The sequence below is a fragment of the Lycium ferocissimum genome, chromosome 7 (assembly GCF_029784015.1).
Source record: "Lycium ferocissimum isolate CSIRO_LF1 chromosome 7, AGI_CSIRO_Lferr_CH_V1, whole genome shotgun sequence".
NCBI classification, from domain to species: Eukaryota; Viridiplantae; Streptophyta; class Magnoliopsida; order Solanales; family Solanaceae; genus Lycium; species Lycium ferocissimum.
The window spans coordinates 49,314,986-49,341,006 of NC_081348.1; the positions used below are offsets into that span (position 1 = coordinate 49,314,986).

The following is a 26,021-nucleotide window of genomic DNA, read 5'->3' on the forward strand; positions in this document are numbered from 1 at the left end:
GTAGATTGATGTGAACTCAACAATGTTCTTTTTATCAGTATTAAGTTTGATTTGATTTTTATTTGGGCTGAATATATGGGTTATGTTGATATTAGACATCTACAGGTATTGGACTATTTCAAAATTTAAACCCAAACCTGAAATGATATGGGTAATTTGCACTTTTGTCCCTATTTTGTGCTGGTATTTAATTTTGTCCTTCAAATGGGCCGGTTTTTAGTTTTTGCCTTTCAAAATCGAACTTATGCATATAGGGACATAAGTTACGCATCATAAAATTCACAAGTTATTCCACCAGCCTTAAAGAACTTATGCCGCCATAGGAATAAGTTCGAACTTATGTCTCCATAGGCATAAGTTTGATTTTGAAGGGAAAAAATTAAAGACAAGCCCATTTGAAGGGGAAAAAAATTAAAGGACAGTCCATTTGAAGGGTAAACCGTGCAATTACTTGAAATGATATGTTAAAAGACAGAGTTAGATAGGAAAAAGTTCTATAAAGTATTTTCTTAGGGTGGATTTAATTTCTAGGTTTTCTTTATACACCCTTAACTATTAAGGTTCTATTTCTTCAATATGTGTGGGGGAATTAGTCAGATTTTTAAAACAACTGTCTTTCACATGATTATAGATCTATGTCTTTCACATGATTATAGATCTATCTTTTAATTTCTTTCAATGGCTAGTATGTAGTAGGAATTAACCAGTTAATGTGTAGACAAAAAGTCCTCGTATCTAATGAAGTGAGTGAATAATAATGTGATTTTTTTATTTTTTTTATTTTTTTGGCTCCGAACTGTTTCAGAAGTTTTCACATAAATCACACTCTTAACTATAAAGGTTTAACCCCATAAATACTAAGGAAGAGGCAAAATTCGGCACCAAATGGTTTTGAATACTACTTAGCTACTATGTGACTGTACCTCGTTAACAATTAATTCACTAACACTGACAATTTAAAAAGAGCTAAAGTTGAATGAGCCCAATTTTTTTTATCCATTCACAGAGTTCGAACCCAAAATCTATGGTTAAGGACACGGCATAATCCTTGGTGGTAGCACAAGTCTTTTCACACCATAATCTTTGGTGGTAAGACGAGTCTTTTCATTTATTGCCATATCCATAACACCGTAATCCTGGATAATAACATGAGTCTTTTTATTTATTGTTTTGTTGCTAGCAAATATTTTAACTTTTAGGAAGAAGTCTTTTAGGTTTCAACAGATTTGAGCTGTTAGCTAAAATTGAAAGTGGAGGTGTGTAGCTAAGGTTCCATTTGGTGCCAAATTTTGCCTCTTCCTTGGTGGAAATTATAAAGGTTCAACCCCATAAATACTTCTTTGGTTTTGAACCCCATTATGCTTTTCTTGCATTCCATTTGTTCATTCTTAGAATTTCAGTAGCATTTGTCGGAGTTGTTCCATGTTTCAGTCGGGGATATTTTACCCAAAACTTTGTTAATAACTTTTTAAATAGTGGCAAATATTTGTTAGCAAATGTTAAAGTAGTTATTTGACTATTTCTCACTATTTTGGGACATTATTTAAGTCATCTTGTGATGCATAAAATATTTCAAATCTACCACTTTAGAATACAACAACAACAGCATACCAAATGAAAAATGCAGTGTCCAAAAATTTCATATGACTTAAGTTTAGTAACTTTTGCTTATTTTTGCTTGAATTTCAGCTATATGTGTGGCTGAAGTTCAACCATTTTTGCCTGAACTTTAGGCATAAATGCAAGAACTTTAGGCATACGAAACTTTAGACATTTTTTCTACAGTTGTTGTGGTGTCTGAAGTTCTTCCAAAGTGGATAAAAGTGCAAAAAAAAAAAAAAAAAAAGGCACAAGTCAAATGACGATGTCAAAATAGGATACCCCACGAATTTTTACCCTTATTGCTCTGCGTAAGATCCATTAAAGGATGAAGCGCTCCCTACCAGAATTTTATCCATTTACAGAGTTCGACCCAAATTTATGGTTGAGGATGAAAGGATCATATGCATCACGTCATAATCCTTGATGGTAACACGAGTCATTTCACACCATAATCCTTGGTGGTAACACGAGTATTTTCATTTATTGTCATACCTATTACACCATAGTCCTTGATGTTGACACGAGTCTTTTCATTTATTGTTTTCTTTGCTAGCGATTATTTTAACCTTGGGAAGAAGTCTTTTAGATTTTAACATGTGATAGTTTTTTACTTACTATATTTACTATACTGCGATTACTAAAATTTATCAAAATATGTCGCTGGAATATATCGATTAAACTTGGTCTTTCATTCTTAATTTGAGGTCTTGGATTCGATTTGAGAATGAAAAAAATCTTGGTAGAGAACAGTTTGCATTTAACGGATTTTATAAGGAACAAATTCAATTAATTGACACCTCAAAACAAAGTATTGAATACCAAATGAGTAATAAAAAAAACACTCAATTTATGTGGTTGTGCATATATATACAATTAAGAGTGTGACTTATGTGAAAACTGCCGAAATAGTTTGAAGCCAGTTGTTTTCAGTTTTTTTCCACATTATTCATTCACTTTACTAAATACAATTTTTTTTTTTTGTCTTTCTACAATTGGTTCACTAAATTACTTTCTCGGTATATACCACTTGGCTACTATGTGGCTGTAAACATTAAGGGATGGTGTAACGACCCGTTTAGTCGTTATAGTCTTTTCGGTACTTTTGACCCCTTCCCCGAGCTTGTTTAGCTCACATTTGACCCGAGGGGACTGTTACATGCTTTTCGAGGTGTTTGGATATGATTTGGGTGACTTTTGAGAAATTTGGGATTTAAGCGAAAAAGAGTTGACTCAAAGTTGATTTTTGGGTAAACGGACCTTTTTAGGGAATCCGTCGATTCCGAGAGGTCCGGATGGTCATTTAGAATTTGTGTGCATATTTAATTTGGTTCCCAATGCACTCGGGTGCATTTTGGGACTAGGGTTGGGATGTTAGTTTTGAGGTATTGGGGGTTGACTCGGTCAACGAGACCCCTGATGGGAATTCCGAGGCCACGAGTGCGTTCGTAGCATGTTTTTATGTATGTCCACATATGTGGTATGTGAGCAGATGGCTTCGGGTGATAGTCGGGATTTCGGATTGATATTGTGATTTTAGGAATTTTTGGTTTTGGTTCCCGCTATAGCGGCACCATTACCGTAGCAGCGGCACCGCTATAGCGGTGGGCTTGCCGCAGCAGCGGCCAAGTGCAAATGTTGGCTAACCGCCGTAGCGGTCTGAGTGGTCATCGAAGCTGGACCGCCGCAGCAGTCCCGTTGTCGTAGAAGCGGTATCGGGAAGATTATTTCATTAAATGAGTATTAAAAATCGTAAGTCTCTAATTCTTTATTATTTCGATTTTAGAGTTATTGAGAGCTTTCCAAGGTGATTCTTGGGAGGTTCTTCTATTTTCCTTGCTATTCCTTTTCCTTAATCACCTTAGGATTCCATTATCATGCTAGTTCACTAAGAGTTTAAGGATCAAAAGAAGGTTCAATGAGTTCTTCTTCTAGGCCTTGTAATCTTTATTTATTGATTAGGTTGGCTTCTTTAGGCATGAAATTGATGACTAGAAGCTATTATTTCATGAATTCTTCCTAATTAGTGGCTAATTTATGGAATTGGAAGCTAGGGTTTATACCCAAATTTGGTGGTTTTGCCTAGAATCCGAATTTAAGTAAATTGTTGGTTCTTCTAGCTTGTAATTGATGGGAATTGATCACTTAGAGCTTAATTTCATGTTGAGGCCTATAGATTCCTAATTTCCCCTTTTTGGTTCATAAACCCCATTCCATAGATTGGGAATTTGGGTCTTGAATATAAGTAGGGTTTGATTGATGTTCTTCTTGATTCTAATTGCATATTTCGGATATGATTAGACTTCCATTATCTCAAGGCTCAAAGGAAAGGAAAGACTAAGGTGTGATTGTTGGAGACCTTGTCGTTCGGCCTTCTAGCTAGGTTACGATTTACCCTACGGTGAGACTTCGATTAGCGAAGCATATATTTAGACGATATTGTCGGAGAATGTATGTAAACCTTCGGGGTATGAAGTTGGGTTGGATATTGCCTTAGGTTGGGCCTTGTTGTGTGATTTGGGACTAGCCACCCTATTGTTTTGTGACTTATCTTGTTCTATTTATTGTTGGCTCGTTGCCACGTGAGATAGTAGATAGTGGTGACTAGTGATATTTCTTGATGATGATATTGGAGCACCTTACTTGCTCTATTGTGTAGCCTTTTATTGATATTGTTGATGTGCCCATGTGTGGTACTGTTGAGATTGATTTGATTATTGACATTGAGCTCATATATTGCATGCATTCTCATCCTTTATGGTATACTATTGATACATTGATGATATAGAAGGAAACACTGTTATGAGGTGGCCTCAGTTGGATGAGAGTGACGTGAGGACCGATGGCCGATGTTTATCTCGGAATCGAGGTATAAGTGCTGGTAGCGATTGCCGAGGTCTTTGCCGGAATCGTGAGGATTGGTGCATGGACTTCGCGGGTCCCCCATGGGTTGTCTTTGCTAAGATGTGATGTTCCATCATCGGAGTACATGTGTATCGGTGCATATGCATTGCATCCATATCTCATATATTATTGCATTGCGTTGTACCTTGGCTTCTTGTGATATTCTTGTGATATTGATGGGATATTCGGATTGGGTGTACTGAGACTTGACACAATTGGGTTTAGATGATATAACATAGGTGATGACTTGTACTTGATTACTGGCTCGTGCTGACTTATACCTTGTTGATTTACCTGTTTATCTTCCTTTGTTGCCTTGATATGTGTTAGCTAATCTTAGTCAGCCTATGATACCTACTAGTACGTGTTATTTGTACTGACGTGCACTTATTGCATTCTTTTATGAATGCAGAGTATTAGGTGGGATCGACATCTACCCCTCGTGGCTGAGAGTTCGAGGTTGCTGATTCGATTCTTGTTGGGGTGAGCATGTGGACGCTTCACTACTCGGAGACTCTTCTTTTATTTATGTCTTACTTTGCTATTCTGAGACATATTGAGACTATTGATGTATTATTATTACTTCTAGACTTGTAGATTTAGTTAGATGCTCTTGTATGACCAGACCAGATACTGGGGTGATTTTTTATGTACTTCCGCATTTATTATATATTCATATGTCAGACTTACGTTACTTTAATCTTTTTCCCCTATTTATATTGTGGTTGTGAATGTTAGGGTGAAGGGTTTGCCTACCGAGGTGGGATAGGTAGTTGCCCGCACGACTTTGTGGAATTGGATCATGACAGATGGTTCGCCAACTAAATTATCGAGGATTATAATTCTGAAATTAAAGCTTTTGGACTAATTTATGTAAAATAATCTCAAGTTTGATGGAATAAGGTGGGATATCAAGAATTAAGTATGATTAACTTTATATTGTGTTTGGTTGACAGGGATAAATTTATACTGTGAACCAAAACAATATAAATTTAATCCCAGACTTAATCCTGAGATACCCCACCTTATCTTGCGTACTAAACGACCCCCCATTCCCACTAATACTGGCAATTTGAAAAGAGTTAAAATTAAATAGATAGATCTAAATTGATGTGAATGGGAATTGTTACGGAAAATAGAGTATATCTTATAATTTCACGCACACTTTTTTTTAATTTTATTTCTCATTCGGTATTCGGTATCCATATTGGAGCCCAATTAATTCGGATTCACGCTGTGTAGGGCCCATTTGGGGAAAGAGCTCCCTACCAAGAAAATTTTTCATACCCAAGGGTCGAATCCGAACCTGAGAGCAACCTCATCCACTGCACCACATAATTTGGTTGTATAATTTATGCACGCTTATTGAAAAAATGAACATAAATCACACAGAATCAACGAATCAAGTCAATTTGAAAAGGAAAAAAGGACTCATGCTTGACTTGATTTTATACTTAATTATGTTCCCTTTTGTTTGTAAGTGTGCATGAATGATAAGTATGATTGATTTTTCAAAACAGCTCTTTTTCATGTAATTTTAAATCTACCTCATTCATTAACTCTTATTAAATTATTAGTATTTTGTTAGACTTCTCTATAACAATATCTTTATATAGCAATATCTCACTATAATAATTAAGTTTTTCTCGGACCGAAATTTTATGTTGTATTTACTTCTCTATAATAGTTTTTTTTACATATAACAAAAACAATAACCATAGTTATAACAGTTCGCTCTTCGTAAAATTAACCCCCTATAACAACTATTTTCTTTTTGGTAATATAATAATTAACTATCTTTATAGAAATAAAATCTCTAAAATTACCAATAACTGTGTGAATAATGTAACAAAACCTGGAAACAGCTGGCTCCAAACTGTTTCGAAAGTTTTCACATTTATCACACTCTTAACTTTATATATATGCACAAACCACATAATTTGTCTTTTTTTTTTTATTATTAATTAATTTTTGGTCTGTGTTCGGTATTTATTTTCAGGTTTTGATTAATTTGGATTCGCACTGTGTAAGACTGTTAAAAAGGAAAGTGCTTCCTATTAGAAACTTTTTTATCCACAAATTCAAATCCGAAACCTCTAATTAAAAATTAAATTTTTTTATCCATCTCGACAAAACGTTTCGTGGTGCCACGTAAACTATCGAAATAGAGTTAAAGACTTGAGAAGAGGCAAAATTTGGCACCAAATGTAGTAGCCATACAACTCTATTTCCAAATTTAGCTAACAGCTCAAATCAGTTGAAAACCAAAAAGTCACTTACCAAAAGTTAAAATAGTCGCTAGCAACAAAAAAAAAAAAAAAAATTTAAAAAAAATGAAAAGACTAACAGCCCTAGACATAACTTTTATGCCTTAATGAAATAGAAATTTAATGGGAGCGTGTTGGAGAAGAAATTAAATGGAATCGTGGAAATATACGGGGTATGTTGTTGTTGTTGTTGCCGTGTTGGAGAAGAAATTTCTAGTTTATAATTGAGAAAATTACACCTCACGTCAATTAGGGTAGCAATGCTACCAAAATTGACCCTTTTTTTTTTAAATCTTACAAAAAATGACCCACTCCCTCCTCCTCTCTCTGCACTCACTCCCACCTCCATCGCTGTCACTGCTCCACCGATCTAACTCCGGCGAAGCAAGCCATCTCCGGCCAAACAACGCCCAACGATCTGACCGGATTCGCTTTTTAACGCCGTCACCGGTCTAACTCCGGCGAAGCAAGCCATCTCCGGTCAGATCTGTATTGTTCCGGTCTAACTCCGGCGAAGCAAGCCATCTCCGGTCAGATCTATATTGTTACAGATCTGACCGGATTCTCTTTTTAACGTCGTCACCGGTGACTTTTTGTTTTTGTTTAAATGTTAATTGTAGTGTTACAAATCTGACCATATTCGCGTTTTTCCGGCAATCTCCATGAATGTTGGCGAGTGCCCTTTTGGTGTATATGGGTGTATATGGTGTTTATGTATATAGGTGTATAAATATGGTGGTTGGTGTTGCTCCGGCGTGATCTCCGGCGATGACTGGTCGCAGGTGTATATGAGTTATAATATTGTATATGGGTGTATATGGGTATATGGGTTATGATATTGTCTATGGGTGTACATGGATATATGGGTGTATATATGGGTTATAATATTGTATAATATGGTATATGGGTATATTGGTTATAATATTGTATATGGGTGTATATGGGTTAAAGCTTTGCAATGTAAGTTTTGGGCTATTTTTTGGTAATATATGTGACCGAATTGTATATTTATGAAATTTTCCCTTTATAATTAGAGTAGTAGTTCATTAAAACTTTAATCTTAGTCGCACGATTAATGAATGTGGTGAGATGAATGAAATCTTAAATAGAGTCTAAAGATCTTGAGTTCAAGCCCTCGGAATTTGGATTAATCCGGTGAATTTCGAATATCAGATGACTAAACTAATTTTTTTTATAAAGATCTCCGAGTAAGAAGTTATTGCTACATTTGGAGCTTTTACTGAATTTGAACTCGTACATGTGAAACCGAATGAGATTTTTATACTACACAATAACCAAACAAAACTCGCAACAAAAATAATCTTTATCTTTATTTTGGGTCAATAGCAGTTTTAGAACATCAGTTGTCAATAAATTCTAATTTAGTCATTTTGATGTATTTGACAATAAGCATATTTAATCTTCAATTACTTGAAATATGTGCTTTTGATCCCATTGCTTATGATATTCACGACTTTCAAAATTATTAACTGTTTCACTGTTTAATTAAACTTGTATTGTTACTCAATATTCAAGGGTAATATACTTTTAAAAATAGTCAAAAAATATGTTAATTAATATAACCTACGTGAAGAGACCAAAAATACATATGTTAATTAGTTGAAGGTTAAATGTGTTGAATCGTATATCACAAGGACCAAAATTAAAATTTATCAATAACTAATAGACCAAAAATGTTATTCTCCCTTATCTTTTGTTACATTTTTTTGCCTGTATAATCACTGTATATTCATTGTACACTTGTTATGCGACGAATATATGTGGACAACGACTTTAATCTACTGCGACTAGTGGGTAATATATTTTTTTTAACTGACTGACTGAAAAATGTTACGATAACAAAACAAATTGTGGGCTGGCCACAGCAAAGCATTGGTTAGGTGTTTAAAGAGCAAGAACCTCATTTATTTGCTAAGTTGTTCTTATATCACCTTCTTTTGTAATTTAGTTACCCACCTAAGTAATAAAACCTTTATTTAAGAAGAGTTCTTTTACACTTTTTTTTGTAGCAAATAGTGAGTACTCTTTTGCTTCTCAAAGAGGAATCCACAAAGGCATAAAAAATTCCTTCAATTTGCAAGAGCATTCTCCTTCAAGTGTTATACACTTGAAAAGGGTAACTCTAATTAATTTCTATGTTAATTTGTTACTTTTCTTTATTGTTTTCAATTCAATCTCATGTTTGTTTATCTATTCATCAGCTTTATCTATTACAATAGTTTTTCTTAAATTCTACATGCACACAATTGCTTTAGTTCTGAAATGTTGCATTTTTCCTCTTCTAAATTATGTTTTTTTTATTATCGAAAAATTTGTTATCTGTGTTTCAAGAATAATTTTCTTCAATGCAGCAAGTCTTTTTTTTGTTTTCTTTTTTGGTTTCCCACCCGGTGTCTGGTACCCGCATTAGAGCCTGACTAATTTGGATCCATGCCGTGTAGGGACCATTCGGGGGAAGAGCTCCCTACCAAAGATTTTTCCATACACAAGGCTCGAACCCGCTGCACCATATCATTTGGTGGTTTCAATGCAGCAAGTCAGAAAATATATCAAGATTTTATTTAGAGAAACAAAAAAAATTAAAAATCTTTCATGCGTTTTGAGAAAAATATTTTCTAGTAAGATCATGGTAATATATAGAATAATTTTTTCTTATTATCAGGAACTGTAACATAACTTGAATGATTTGTTAGTATTAATTACACAGCCTTGTGGATGACAAACTATGGTAGTTATATAGAAGTAGTACATGGATTTTAGATCTCTCCTTTTTTCTTCTTTTTATAACTATGGTTTCTGAGACTAACTTTGTGCGCCTCGACTATTTCACCAGTATCATCTACCTCGTCTGTCAAAGTTTAGATTGGCAGGAAAAATTTAATTAGCTAACGATTTTTTTTATTTTTAGATCTTACAATGTTCTACCAAAAGGACAACATTTTTTTACACACTTAACGGTTTTTGTCTGCATGTGTGTAGTTCCAAATTATGAATATAAAAAAAAAAACACTAGCTAACTGTCTACTATTCCATTATAACTTGCTATACCTCGTTCATTAAAATTTTGGAAAAAACCACTTAGCTACGAGGACAAAAATTTTACACACTAATATTTTTGTCTGCAAGTGTTAATTAATTAGTCAAGTTACGACTATCTATTTATAGAACAAGGGTTAACACGTGGTTAATTTGTTTTGTATTTTACAGATTTGGTGGGTTTTGAAACATGGAGTTCATTACCAAAAAGATTCTCAACAAAGCAAAATTGATCCTATCTACAATTTCTGGATTTTTTATTGCCTTCATTTGCTTAATCGTTCAATATTTCAATGCAAATATTTCTACAAACGTATGGGAATTTTCATCAAAATTCGAGTCATCAGTAACATCAGCAACAATAACAACAATAACTACGATGACCAACACACCATCCATACCGGTAACAGCAGCAACGACGACAACAACAATAACTACGACGACCAACACACCATCCATATTTTCATCCTTATTTGATTCTACTTCTTCACCATGGATGAATTCAACAAGCGGCGATCTAATAGGTATAGAAAGTGGTGTTTTCATGGCTTCGACTCGTGAAGAAGAAGAAGAAATTCTTCAACAATATCACACTAGAAAATCCAACTGTAACAACATTAGAAAAAAACAACCTAAGAAATACATGAAAAAAGAATATCCACCAACAATTCCTTCATGGAGAGGCAAATTGCCTGGTGATTTACCATGGTCTCTCTCTAGACATTATATTGATGGAAGATTAATCCTTAAAGAAAAAGGCATGGAGTACTATGAGTACCTAGAATCCAAACGAAAGAATGGGCGTCTCGTTTTAAATCTACTAGTTTTAGAAAATAACATGAAATGTCGTTTTGATGACACTATTGAGGGTGAAATCACACACGATGACACTATCGATCGAGGGGAGGTGAAAACAATGATTCAAGAAGAGATACAAAGGGACTTCATGACGATCAATGGAGATATTGGAACAAAAAGAGAAGAGAACATTAGCAATATTGGGAATTTTGCAAATGAAGAAGGAATGACATCAAATTCTAGCTTGTTAGTAGTCGCATAAAAGAGTTGAAGGAAAAAAGAAACATGTTGGGTCATTTGTATTTTCCTTTATGTTTGTTTATATGTCTTTTGTCTATGTTTTAGTTTGTTAATTATGAGTAACATGTCGGCAAGTAGCAGAGTGAGGTCCTTTTTGTCATGCATTATATATATATGTGTGTGTGTGTCATTTTTGTATATGAAAACATTTGGCAGTTTCTTTTCTCTTTTGCATTTTATTTTATAATCAATTAGTTATCTCTGTCTGCACGAATTCGGGATCTATATATTATGGGCTGAGATTTAGGATTAATGCAGTTGAATCCATTGACCATTTGAGTTACTGTATTAGCAATTTAATATTTTGTACATATTTAGAAGATTTCTTAAATACATATACAAGTTAAATCACAAAATTGAAATTAGCTATGGACTTCGTTGTTAATATCTCTTAAATTGCTCATAGCTAACAATTTTTTTTGATAATCCATCACTAAAATGATAATTGACTTTGACAATATAACTGATTCTACCCTATATTTTAAAGGTGCAAGCTACGAGTATAATTCCGCATTCTATCTTGTAGAAAATAATATATAGGTTCTCACAGCTAACTAAATGGGTTGGCTCTCACAACTTAATATTAAATACTGACTGTTTAATATAGCCGACCATGCTCCACATATTCATGAGCAACTTTCTCTGATAGAGCTATCCTCAGACAAAACGACTATAAAAATAAGCAGACATGTAATTGTTTGAAAACGGCTACTCTTTATAATGCTATTTTGGTTATCTAATTGACAAAACTAATCGCAAATAGAAATTCTATATTTGTACTGATAACAAGTAAATTATTTTTGACATATTACTTGTCAAAAACTAAAGCATAGAAAACATTAAATCTAAACAAACATAAAGAAAAATACAAATGAACCACTACATGTTTTCCCCTCCTACTTTTTTACTCAACTCACTACTAGAAATAGATGTTTTTTGCACCGACATTCAGTGGAAAATTTGTGCTACAAAACATGAAATGCGTGGTGGGAAAACAGAATCCCATTAAAATTCTGGTAAACTTCCTAATTTTTCTGTGTGAAACACTACTATTTAGGTTTTTCCCACCGACATTTAGTGGAATATAGCCACTGAACATTTTTTCAGTGGGAAAATAGTAATTTTTTAGTAGTGACTAGAGCTTTAACTGATTGGATTAATGAATCCACAGGACGCTATTACACAAAGTTAGAGATATCGTATAACAATTTATTCGTTATTATTCACGGAATAAAATATTTTATGTTATTATTAATCTTTGCATAATTGGCATGTGAACTAAACCTTGGACTATCCAAAAAAGAACAACTCCAATTCAAACCAAAAGAAGTAAATTACCTTATGTGTCGCCAACTTGATTTATCTCTAAAACATGTCTGAACAGACCTGGAAAAAAAGGCAGGATCTCACTTTCCTTTGTCGTGTTTCAATTTTTTTATCTTTTTGAAATCATACTAAATTAACACTTAATATTCAAAACTATCGCTGTCTCATAGTAATGATGAAATCAGATCGAATATAGGTTAAATCAACACCAACAAATAATGAATATGAGATTAGAGATTGGTAAGAAATTGATTTCATGGAAAAGAGGCTCAAGAATCACATTCACGTAGTACTACTTTGGAAAGCAAGAGAGGAAAAGGAAGATCTTTCATTCGAAAAGCAACAAGGGTGTTACCTGAGCTAAGAAGCACTGGGGTTGATGCCGAAGAATATGATGGATCTGCTGATCGGAGCTGCATTATTTTATTATTAATAAATATATCTGCCGCATGCGGTGGTAATTTAAATTAAAAAAACAGTATAGATTAAAAAATAATTAAAATAAATAAATAAGAGGTATGTTAGTTTCACGGATAAAAGTGAGCCAAAATGGTGACCGGAGGGGTGTTTTTAGCAAAATAGGTGGACAAAGGGTACATTTAAATCTTTTGAGACAGTCCAGGAGCATTTTTGGCCCTTTTCCGTAAAATCTATGATAGTGATCTTTTAATTCAACTGGTGAAACTTCAAACATCATAAGCAACTCCATGAAACTATATAATATCAAACTAAAGAAGGGTTTAAAACTATTTTAAAAGGTAAGAAAGAACATATGAAATAGAATTTAAGAGGGGATTTCAATTAGAAAAACACCTTGTAGCTCTCTTCTTGCAAATATCATCATCTGAAACTTCTTACAAAAAAAAAAAAAAATATCTTTTTTTTTCCTTTCCTCTCCTTTTCTTTTCTTTCTGAGAGAATATAAAAGTAAAATATGTGCAACAAACAAGTAGTTCAAAGTTAGAAAGCATTAATGTCTCGGGAAGGACGTCTGCCACGTTTTATTTGAAAGAGCTAGCATTGATCTCTGAATAACCGAATATATTGGCATGTGTATAAAATTGTCGATATTCGGATTATACAAACAAATATAGTTGTGGGGACCTCCAAAGTAAGTTCGGGTATTCTATTTTTTCTGAAAAATGTGCGACAAACAAGTAGTTGAAAGATAGAATGAATTAGTATAATGTCTAGAAAACGCAAAAGTCTGCCACATTTCATTAAAAACATTGATCTCTACATAAGCATATAAATTAGTACGTGTATAAAATTGTTAATATTTAGGTTAGACAAAAAAATATTGTTCCATAGACCTCAAAGTATGTCTAGGATGTTCTAACTTCTTTTCTCAATTGAAAACATGCAAACAAATAAATAGAGCCAAACACTAATTTGGTCCCTTGGTTATTGTTAAATTTTGCTTTTATGACATATGACACGTCATTTAACCTTCAACTAATTAAAATGGGTATTTGTATAATTTTTATAAGTATAATAAGCTCAATATGGAGTAATTATACAAATTTCACGTATCACATGTGTAATTAAGTGGTGGAAAAAGTTAATAATTCAGAAAATTTATGAATATTTAGGAATAAAGGGATCAAAAGTGCACCTATCAAATATTATAAGGACTAAAATCGGAATGTATCGATAATTGAAGGATCAAAAGTGCTAATAACGTAAATAACAAAAAATCCCTATATATAACGGATATCTCCAATTGTAATTTGAAATATATGCAATGGCCCTCCCCGCCTTTACAATTACTGCCGCCGACTCTCTGTTGTCACCACTCCCTTAGTTCCATTATAAAAGTATGCCCATGGAGCCAAATGAAGTTATATTGGGGTCTATATTAGCAGCTTGTCGAAATCTTAGTGATGTAATATTAGCTGAAAGGCTACTGCAATTATCTATAATAATGACTAATTTTTAATTTTTAATTTATAATAATTGTAAATTCTAAAAATGCATCCACTAACCATTTTCCAGTGACGTCTTTGAAATCACTGTCATAGGTTTTAAATTTCATAGGTGAAACTCTATAACAATATCCTAAAATTTCACATGAAATTTCACCTATTCATTTTAAAACTCTGTATGGTGCTTACTTTTTAATGATATGGATTGAAAAGTCCCCATTTGTAAATTCTGAAATAGCATCCACTAATCAATTTTGCCTTTGTAAACATTGTCATAAAATTTTATGACAATATCCTAAAGTTTCAATGTTTCACCATGGAGTTTCACCTGTGACATTTAAAACTCTATAATTATGGCTATTATTTTATCAGAGTGGTAACTATTCATAAATAGCAACTCTTATATAAGACATCTCCAACTGTAATTTGAAATATATGCAATGGCCCTTCCCGCCTTCACAGTAACTGCGGCCAACTCTCCGCCTTCGCTGCCGCCACCACTACCTCAATTCCTTTATACAGCCAAAATGTATAGAAAGTGTGTAAATTAGATGGCCGAACTGTTCGTAACTTTCCCTATATTATTTATGGACATCAGGGTGGGGTTGCGACAATTTGGGAAAAGCAAAGAAAAAGCTGGTAGATTTTCTCCCATGTACAAATATTTTGGAATTCTCCTCCTTTTACTTTATGATTCTATAGTTCTAATTGCTCAAATCAAAAGTAAAAGCTTACATAGTTATTTTATGATTAATGTTTGAAATAATGCAATTGAGCATCCCTGGTATAAAAAACAAAAGCAATGGTGTGCCTCTTTTCTCCAAACTTTTTGCAAAACAAATTAAAGTCCATACTTTTACTCATGCACTGGAAGTTTGTACAAAGTATCTAAAGGCATGACACATAGATAGATACGTAAATTTGGCCTCTACTGGCAACTAACCACTTCAACTTTGAGAATGCATATCTATACACCTCAACTTATAAAATGATCATCTAGACACCTCTCCATTGTGTCAACTGAACACTTCAAACTTACAAAATGATCATCTAGAAACCTCCAAAGTTTATGTGCCACGTCAGCGTTGGGTGTCCACGAGAGGTGTCTAGATATGCATTCTTAAAGTTGGAGGCCAAGTTAAGATGTATATCTATGTATTAAGTCTAACTAAAACAACTGTAATATTCTAACTATAACGAGCAGAATATATAGTTGAATGTGCTATATACAACATGGTTCATACTTTCTACTCTTATCATTCTTTCTTGTTCTCATATGCTTGTGGATATCCAAGATCAAGCTTATCAAAGAAGGCCAATTCTTCTTCAGTTAAGGACTCAAACGGTCCATTAAATGGTGGAAGTGCAGTTAAAGCGGGATATAGCGGCCATGGATTGGTAACTACATTCTTGATTCCCAAGGGGACATCCTGAGAATTTTTACACAAACTAACCTTCCTCGTAATGCTAGAGTCTTCATGTCGGATTTCTCCATGTTGTCTTAACCCCTCCATTATGGTTTCGTTAAGGCTGTATTCTTTCATAATCCAGTACACACCAGTAGTACTTTCTTCATGAAAACGAAAAGTTTTCTTGAACCCAATCGCTGATCCTTCCTTATCCAAAGCTGGTTTACTCGTGTCGTCCTTTCCTTGGGCTACCCCCAACAATTGTCCTGTTGAAGTTTTTACTATGGACGGATTTTTTCTTCAACTGAGTAAAGAAATTAAATAATCAGTACTTGTTTTCCCTTGATCACTACATAATAAGTCGTCGAATAATTTTCATGGCTTATTGTTACCACACAAGTCTATATATCAAATATGATGACATTCAATAGGCATTCAACAAATGAATTTAAGTAAATAGCTTATGAGATCTTCATCATCATATGAGGAACACTTTCATCTTAAGCTTTTCATCATCAATCATTATTCTTCTTTTGTTTGTTAAAATGAAAAGAACTTAGGAATAATGCGAGTTCCAACTTAATTTATTAGATACAGAAAGAAGAATGTGAGAGGATGTAGAAATATTCTAGAGCAAGAAAATACCTCGCAATATATAGAGAAAGTTTCCAGGAAACAAAGAGATCAAGAAAAGTTAAAAGTATTTCCTAATTCGAATAGGTAACTATTCGGAGTTGTAAAAACAAATTTGGAAAAATTAAAAGTATTTGCTAATTCGAATAGGAAACTGTTTGGAGTTGGATGTCATCACCAGTATGGTTCCTCATTATTTCCAGATTTTCCAGTTTTTATTTTTATGTTTCTCTGAGTGAAGTATTTGATAAAAAAGACAAAATTTCTTCCTCAGTTATCTCACAGCCTCCTAGCCTGTTATACTCAACTAGAGCTTAACTGATCCACAGAGCTATTACACAAAGTTAGAGATATCGTATAACAATTTATCATTATTATTCGCGGAATAAAAACATTTTTATGTTATAATTAATCTCGCATAACTAGCATGTAAACTAAACCTCGGAGTTGTAGAATATAACGATCCAAAAAAGAACAACCCTTATTCAAATAAAAAGAAGTACATTACCTCAAGTACTATTAATGTTCACGCTCTTCATGTGTGACCAACTGATTTGTCGCTAAAACGTGTCTGAACAGACCTGGAAAAACAGGTAGGATCTCACTTTCCTTTGTCGTGTTTCAATTTTTTATGTTTTATTTTTTGAAATCATACTAAATTAATAACACTTAATTTTCAAAACTACTGCTATCTCATAGTGAAATCTATAATAGACACTACTAAAAGATCACTTTTTTCCCACTGAAAAATATTTAGTGGCTATTCCACTGAACGTCGGTGGGAAAAAATTTAAATAGTAGTGTTTTCACCCGGAAAAATCAAGAAGTTTTCCTACGTTTCAATGGGAGCTTATTTCCCACCATGTATTTTCCCAATGAGCTGGTTCGGTGGGAATGATATGAGAAAATCATGTTTTATAATACAAATTTGCCACTGAATGTCGATGAGAAAATCCTCTGTTTCTAATAGTGAGAGATTTTTTATTCAATTGGTGAAACTTCCAATATCATAAGCAACTCTCTGAAACTATATAAGATCAAAATAATGAAGGATTTAAAACTATTACTATAAAAGGTGATAAAGAACATAAAAAATAGAATTTAAGAGGTGATTTCAATTAGAAAAATACCTTGTAGCTCTCTTCTTGCAAAAGCATCATCATCTGAAATTTCTTACAGAAAAAATCTTTTTTCCTTTTTTTTCCTTTCCTCTCCTCTTCTTTTCTTTCCAAGAGAATATGAAAGGAAAATATGGGCGACAAACAAGTAGTTGAAAGATAGCAAGCATTAATATCTCGCGAAGGTCTACCACGTTTCATTTAAAAGAGTTAGCATTGATCTCCGAATAAATGAATATGTTAGCATGTGTATAAAATTGTCGATATTCAGACTATACAAACAAATAGAGTTGCGTGAACCTCCAAAGTAAGTTAGGGTATTCTGTTCTTTCGGAGAGAAGATAAAAGAAAAATATGCGCGATAAACAAGTAGTTGAAAGATAGCAAGCATTAATATCTCGCGAAGGTCTACCACATTTCATTTGAAAGAGCTAGCATTGATCTCTGAATAAACAAATATATTGCCAAGTGTATAAAATTGTCGATTTTCGGATTATAAAAACAAAGATAGTTGCATGAACCTCCAAAGTAAGTTAGGGCATTCTGTTCTGGTTGGAGAAACAAGTTCCAGTGCCGGTGATAAAATTTTGACCGGAAAATGTGAAGGTACTCGGATTGTCAAGATGAACAGAGAGAACAAGAACCATCTTAGGGTTCTGAGTATACGAGGAAGTGAGAGAAAGAGTGACGTTGAAATGTTTTAAGTGTCTGCTACTTTTCTCTCACTTTGGGCCACAGAAATACTTGGGCTCAGCTGAACGATCTGACTCCCAAGTTCTACAAAGCCCAGTTTTATTTCAACACAAATATTGATGGCACAATATAAGTACAATACACAAGTATAGAAAGTGGCACTTTTGATTCTTCTAGAAGTAAATGAGCAAGTTAGTTTGTTACATAGTTTTAGAATTGAACATTTTAGTCCTTAGCTACTTGTATAAATTAGCAGCAATTTTGTACAGATTATTCATCCAATACAAAAAAATTTCCCCATATTCTTCTTAAATTCTAACAGTTCTTTCTGATAGAAGATAAAAGGATATAAATATGTGCGACAAACAAGTGGTTGAAAGAGTGCAAGCATAAGTGTAATGTCTAGAAAACGTGGAAGTCTGCGACGTTTCATTGAAAAAGACATCGATTCTACATAAGCAAATAAATTAGTACGTACATAAAATTGTTAATATTCGAATTATACAAACAAATATTGTTCCATGAACTCCACAGTATGTCTAGGATGTTCTAACTTCTTTTCTCAATTGAAAACATGCAAACAAATAAATAGAACCAAACACTAATTTGGTTCCTCAGTTATTGTTAAATTTGTTTTTGTTCCTTATGATATATGACACGCCATTTAACCTTCAACTAATAAAAATGGGTATTCATAGAAGTATAATAAGCTCAATATGATGTTGTAATACAAGATTAACTTAACACATGCATAATTATATGGTGGAACAATTAATAATCCCGAAAATTTGTGAATATTTAGGAACAAAGGAATCCTACATGTACATTTCAATATCATAAGGACTAAACCAAAATGTTACGATAATTGAAGGATCAAAAGAACCAATAACAAACATAAATAAAATTCCTTATATATAAAGGCTATCTCCAACTGTAATTTGAAAATATATGCAATGGCCCTTCCCGCCTTCACAGTAACTACCGCCAACTCTCCACGGTCGCCGATGTTTGCAACAATTTTATCAAGATAAAGAAAATAAACTGCAATCACAAAATAAATAAAAGAGTAATTTCATTTATCAAGATTGTGAGTACAAATCTGTTTATCCCTTGATTCTTCTCTCCTTTTTTTTTTTTCCGTAATTCGAGGGCCGTTAGTAGCGTATTTCTCGAACGTAGGATGATTTGGATTTGGATATGTGTGGACTTTCTTGGATGTATTTGACCTCCATGAAAGGATATTGTGGATATTCTTGAAGTATTTAGTCGTCAAAAAATATCTGGGCACATATTGACCTCTTTTTGAATACCCATAAATTTATGGGATATTTGAGATGGCTTTTCAAGGGAATATATGCCCCTTTTTATAAGAATGATATAGGATTTAGGGTAGAATAGCCTCCAAGAAATCCTAACTGATTTTAGAGTTTGAAGATGAATTGAACTCATCTTGTAAAGTCCTATTCCAAATTCGATAAATTTTCGCTGTCTAGCCGCTGCCACTTCCTCATTTCCTTTATAAAAATGCCTACATCGATCCTGCCTAATTGTAATCCCACAAGTGGAGTATGAAAAATGTAGGATGAACACACATCTTGCCCCTACCTTTATGGAGTAGAGAGGGTTTTTCGAAAGTCTCTCAGCTCAGAAATAAAAGAAAAGAAAATATCGGAATAATCTTGTCTCTACATCCTCATGGACCTCGTTAATTGCCAGTCATTGCAAAAATGGCCGTTTAGCTGCAACAGTTTCCGAATTCACCAACATGAGGATTTCCAGCATTGAGCCAAACAACGTTACGTTCGTTACTCTTTTCTCCGCTTGTGCTCATTTTCCTGCGAAAGCTCGGTCTTTGGATTTGCTCTTCACGCATATGCTCGAAAACTCGGGTTGGATACACAAAATGTGAAAGTGTGTACTGCTGTTATCGATATGTATTTGAAGTTTGGACTTTTGGGGTTCGCTAACTGAGTTAAGAATAAGGTGACTTGGAACATCATGGTTGATGGATGCATGAGAAATGGCGATTTCAAGAATGCAGTTATGATGTTCGATGAAATTCCTGAAAGAAATGTTATTGCTTGGACGACTTTGATTAATGGGCTTTTTGAAGAAATGCAGTTATCTAGGGTAGAGCCCTATTATGTAACGATGATCGCTGTTCTTTCAGCTTGTGCTACTTTGGGGACTCTTGGTATAAGCCTATGGTTACACTGGTTTATCTCGCGACGAAGTGTATTTAAGGACAATGTTCGTGTTAATAACTCGTTAATCGACATGTATTGTAGGTGTGGATGCGTAGAGTTAGCGCGTGAGGTGTTCGATAAATTGTTAGATAGAAGCTTGATTTCATGGAATTCTATAATTATGGGGTTAGCAATCAATGGGCATGTATTAGATACTCTTCATTATTTCAATTTGAAGAAAAATGAAGGTTTTCAACTGGTTGCGGTGACCTTTATTGGAGTTCTTTCTGCATGTAGCCATGCTGGTTTAGTCGAAAAAGGTTTGAAATATTTCAGAGCAATGAAAGGAGTTCATACAATTACTCCTTTACAGTCGTGCTGGAAGATTGGAAGATGCATTAGGCATTATTAAGAATATGCCCATGAAGCCAAATGAAGTTATATTGGGGTCTATATTAGCAGCTTGTCGAAATCTTAGCGATGTAAGACTAGCTGAAAGGCTAATGAATCTACGAATTGGATCCGAATGGAGATTCAAATCACGTGTTGCTTTCTAATATATATGCTGCAGTGGGAAGTTGGCGTGGATCTAGTACTGTGAGGAAGAAAATGAAGGCGCTTGGGATTCAAAAGAAACCTGGAATTAGTTCCATTGAGGTTGGTGGTGCCGTTCACCAATTTGTGTCTGGAGATGGATCACATAAACATGCACAACATATTTACACAATGCTTGAGCGTTTGTCAGGTGAGCTAAGAGTGTCTTGCTATGTCGAAGATGATGTAAGTGAATTCGAATGTGGTTGATTATTTCATTCTGTGCAACACAATCATTATAAAGAAGAGTAAATTTTTGCTTTGAACTTGAGTGATCAAGTTGTGTACTTTAACTAGTATCTAATCATCCGAAATGTCCCAAGGATAAAATTAAGCTTTTCTATGTGAACTATTAAGGACTTAAATTGGTCCTATATATGTGTGTCTTGGACTAGGTCCTATATAAGGTCTTCTTTCTTTTTCTTTCATTTTCTTTTAGGATAGGGCTAATTAATGTCGAGAAAGTTTGTCCCGACCACTTTTTACTTTTTTAGATGATGTGACTTAAAGAGAGAGAAGCTGGTAGTAAGAAATGAATACTGATTATTGAAATTTTCGGGACAATCCTTCTCGGCAAAATTTGGCGCCAAATGTAACCTTAGCCATACACCTATATTTCCAAATTTGGCTAACACCTCAAATCTGTTGAAACCTAAAGGAGTTCTTCCCAAAAGTTAAAATATTAGCTAGCTGAAAAAAGCAACAAATGGGAAGACTTGTGTTACCACCAAAGATGTTGGTGGAATATTTGATCCTTCCACCTTTAATTAGAGGTTTCAGGTATAAATTTTGTGAATGAACAAAATCTGATAAGGATTGTTTACTCCTTTAGTGAGTCTTATTTGGCGTGAAATCGAAAAACTTATGCGGGGATTTTGATTCTGCAATGAATATTTAGCCACCGTTTGAAAAGTAATAAGTAATTAACCACCCTTTAATACATAAATAAAACTTGAAGAAAAAACACCCCTTCTTAAAATACGGAAGAACTAATAAAGGTTTGGAATCCATTAATCGTTCTTTGATTTTGAACTTATAAAGGTTGGAACCCCATGAATCCTTATGGGGTTTGAAACTCCAGCACATTTTTGAACACCATGAATCCCAAATTTAGAACAGAGTAATCACAATTTGCTTTGGACTTTTTTTTTTTTTTTTTTTTTAATCGGATGTCCCCGAAGGGACATTTGCTTTGGACTATAGTTTTGAGATTTATAAAGTACCATAAATGAAGTAAAAAGGTTCGGTATCAGACAACTATATTGGTTAGGACTATTTCATTTTTATGTTGGATTACAGGAAAGGAAGTTTTGGAAATATTTTTTCTACACCAGACGGGCTAGGCTCAATTAATTCCAAATAACTATATAGTAAGTTGAAAAAAGATAAATTAAAAGCCGAAGAGGAGACAATTATATAGAAAGCCACATAAATTTACGGCATCATTTCAAGCGTTTGACATTAAATTTTCTTGGTCTTTATTTAAATTTTTTTTTCACTCGATGTTTGGTAGCTGTTTGGTCTTCTTTACATCAACTACACGACTCAGAAGACCAAGTATTCGAACTGAAAAACTTTTATTCCTCCTATTATACTGTCCAAATTTTGTCGCTCTTAAAGCTACATTAATTTCTTGACTTCTAATATACAAAATGTGTTACGCTGCAATGACTGTTAGCTCAATAATTAATCTGGCTCTGGTTTTGTGAGGTATTGTGAAATATAAAATCTTTTGTCAAATTAAATGTTAATATGTGAATAGGAATTACCCTTTTTTTTTTTTTTTTTTTTTTTTTTTTTTTGGTTTACTGGTACAGTTTATTCTTTTGATTTAGTTTACGTTCTACGATAATTTTGGTCAGGTTTCCCATGCATGCCAATGTTTTGTAATTGTAGTAGGCTAGTAGCCCAAATAGACATAATTTTATCCTTTTATGAAATAGAAATTTAATTGAGTGTGTTGGAGAAGAAATTACGAGTTTATAATTGGAGTAGTAGTTCAATTTAGAACTTTGATCTTAGTCTGCTATTAAAGGATGTGGTGAGATTAACGGGATCTAAAATAAATTCTAGAGGTCTTTGAGTTCAAGCACTCGAAATTTGGATTATGTCACGATCCAAATATCACAGTCGTGATGGCACCCACACTAACACTAATCTCCCTGGTGGGCGTACCATCCCCTTATTCCAATTACTTAATCAAATACGAATCAAGTAAATAACAAGAATAATCATAAATAAGTTTAAGTCATAACATAAATACTGAAAATGCGGAAGATATTACGTCATGATACATTCCCAAGAACTAAAGTCACAGTATAAGAACAACTATCCAAATATGTCTAGGAATAATACATAGTTTGAAACATTGGAGCACTGTCTTAAATGAGAAGTAGACAGTATAAAGATAGACTCCACGGCTGCATGCAGGCAGGTAGCTCACCCTCGGAATCTCAGCAGGAACAGCCTTAAGGCTAGAAAAATGAGGTCTCGAAGAGTATCCTGGCCCAAACTCTGCACTTAAAAAAAAAAAAAAAAAAAAAAGTGCAGCAAGAGTAGTATCAGTACACACACGTACAGGTAAGATCATATGTATGCCTACTAAGATTAGTTCACGCATACGAAAACATAGAAGCAACAAGTCAACAGATAGCCAAACAACAACATCAAATGTTACAGAGTATCACAAGTCGAGTCAAACCTAAGGTGAAGCTCCTACACCACAAGTTTGTCAAGTTCTCAATATTTCCTCAAGTAACCACAACATGGATGTTGTGCAATGCAATGACCAATAACTCTGAACCTGTACACACATGCTAAGGACAGAAATATCAATGTCTCAATAGTCATGACCTATGGGGGGCCGCGAAGTCCATGTACCGTTACTGTACCGCCAGATTGTGACCCATCACTGTACAGCCTGACTTTACCGCCAGACTGTGACATAACCGCTATACATCTGCATAAACCTCGGATCGATAGCAATATCAATATTCTTTCATCTTTCTCTTTCTTTCTTTCCAAACGTTTCCATAACCTTTTTCCATCAAATTAATCCACAATTCCTTCATCAACTGTTTTCTACAATATTTCCATTATGTATGAATGTATGTATGCAAGCATGAGAAATCAATGCAATCAATGCCAATGAATATACTATGGAGATCATAAAGCACCATAAACCAATCAATTCTTGCATAAATCATCAGTCGTCATGGAAACGTATCAAAATCAAGTCTCAACTACTACACATGAGTCTATCACATCCTACAACTCCAAATCACGAAATCTAATACACCACATGTCACTCAATGCATAAATAACGACGACAAGCTCACATAATCAGAAGTCGTACCAACCTAATTGAATATCCATCCCAACATCGTGTACGAAGACCTATCATGCTTTTACCGTCAATACTATGCAATCATAGATGAGTCGCTAATCAAAGTCTAAGTAGAGTAAGCCATAACCTACCTCAATTACCGAACTGGTGGCACGAACTATCCAACCTGGCCTTCTCGTTGCGAAGTGCTTCAGAACAATCGAAGTCTAACAATGACCAAGTTCTAAGTAAGTAAACGACCACAAAATATTCAATTATTCGAAGAAAAAAAAAATCGGGTGCAAAAGTTACCCAAAAATACCCCTAACGAGCCTTAAGGGCAAACCGAAAATTAAGAGTGAAATTACATTACCCATAGTCTAATTAGTCATTATCCTTAATTTCATGGAATTCTAACCACAATTAGTCCTTCAATTTCACTAATTACATCAAAATCCCTAAATTGGAAAGAAGCCCTAATTTCATGATTTGATTTCTTGAAGTAGAGCAAGATTCAAGCCTATGATCTATTAACCCAATGATTAGATAGTAGGAATCAGAAATTAAATCAATAATGCCCGATTAGATCAAAAGGGTTTATCAATAGCCTAGGCTTTCATAACCCATCTCCCCCATTAGTTCATTATTACCATAAATACTAAATAAACAAGATTAATTACTAAGATAAAGTAGAAGACTTACCCCCAAAGTGATTCCACCAACAATTCCTTCGGAAACAATCCACACACTCTTTAGGATTAGGGTTTTTAGTGAATTGGACAAATGATTCGAAATTGGGATTGAAATAATGTTTCTGATATAGCGATCTCTGCTGGAGCGGAAGAGGACTTGTTCCCGCGCTCCCACCTCGGTGATTTCTCGTCCGCTAGGGAGGATATCATTAAATGAGTCATCTCCCACGCCTAGGGGCCAAGTCCTGCTTGGGCGGACTCGCAGGGGCGGTACTACTCAGGCAGAAACGGGACACTAGAAAACCAGAAAAATCTGATTAAGTCCAACCCCAAATCCCGACATCCATCCGAGACCTCCCGAATATAACCCAAACATGCAGACTCAAGTAAAAGCATGCTATAAACTCATCCGCAAATTCGGAATTCCCAACGGAGGTCACCTTGACTCGGTCAACCCCCCAGCGGCTAAAGTCAAGTTTCCAACCAAGCATCCAAAACTCCCTCGAAAGCCTCGGGAATCGAACCAAACACTTCTCCAAGTCATAAACGACCCTTCGGACCTCACGGAATCGATGACATTCCAAAAAAGGTCCGTTTACCCAAAAGTCAACTATTGGTCAAACATTTTCACTTAAGGGTTCTAATTCTTTCAATTTTCACTAGAATCGTCTGATAACCTCGGGAACTGGGTCGACGGGAGTAAAATGGTCAAAACACATATAACAATCGAACTTGTTGTTACAAATTAATCGAACGGGTGAATTCCAAATATCAAATGACTAAACAACGAAAAGTCTAGAAAGATCCCTGAGTAAAATGTTACAGTTACATTTGGAGCTTTTACTGATTTTGAACTCGTATGTGTGAAAACAAATGAGATTTTTATACTCTCCAACAACCAAACAAAGCTCACAACAAAAGTAATCTTAATCTTTATTTTTTAGGTCAATAGCACTTTTGTAATAAGCTTCTTTAATCTTCTATTACTTGAGATATGCGTTTTCGATCCCATTGCTTATGAATACAACAACAACAAAATGTATACCCAGTGTAATTCCACGAGGTGGGGTGTGGATATGCGCTTTTGATTCCCTTGTTTATGAATATTCAGAGATTTTCAAAATTATTAATTGTTTCAGTGTTTAATTAAACATGTATTATTACTCTATATCTGAGAGGGTAATATATTTAAAGC

The 26,021-nt window shown here is 34.3% G+C and overlaps 2 long non-coding RNA genes and 1 pseudogene across 2 annotated transcripts; 1 reads left to right on the forward strand and 2 right to left on the reverse strand.

Annotated features, from left to right (window-relative positions):
• Window positions 1-10,309: 10,309 nt before the first annotated feature.
• On the reverse strand, window positions 10,310-13,184 carry LOC132062939 (uncharacterized). The gene is made up of 4 exons (XR_009416281.1): window positions 13,065-13,184; window positions 12,607-12,664; window positions 12,264-12,311; window positions 10,310-10,420 (listed from the first exon to the last, which is right to left on the reverse strand). It is a non-coding gene; the product is annotated as an uncharacterized LOC132062939 (long non-coding RNA).
• A 1,444-nt stretch (window positions 13,185-14,628) lies between these two features.
• LOC132065524 (uncharacterized) lies at window positions 14,629-18,162 on the reverse strand. Its single transcript, XR_009416748.1, has 3 exons — window positions 17,349-18,162; window positions 16,727-16,799; window positions 14,629-15,889 (listed from the first exon to the last, which is right to left on the reverse strand). It is a non-coding gene; the product is annotated as an uncharacterized LOC132065524 (long non-coding RNA).
• A 1,506-nt stretch (window positions 18,163-19,668) lies between these two features.
• LOC132065523 (pentatricopeptide repeat-containing protein At1g05750, chloroplastic-like) lies at window positions 19,669-21,043 on the forward strand (annotated as a pseudogene).
• The last annotated feature ends 4,978 nt before the right edge of the window (window positions 21,044-26,021 follow it).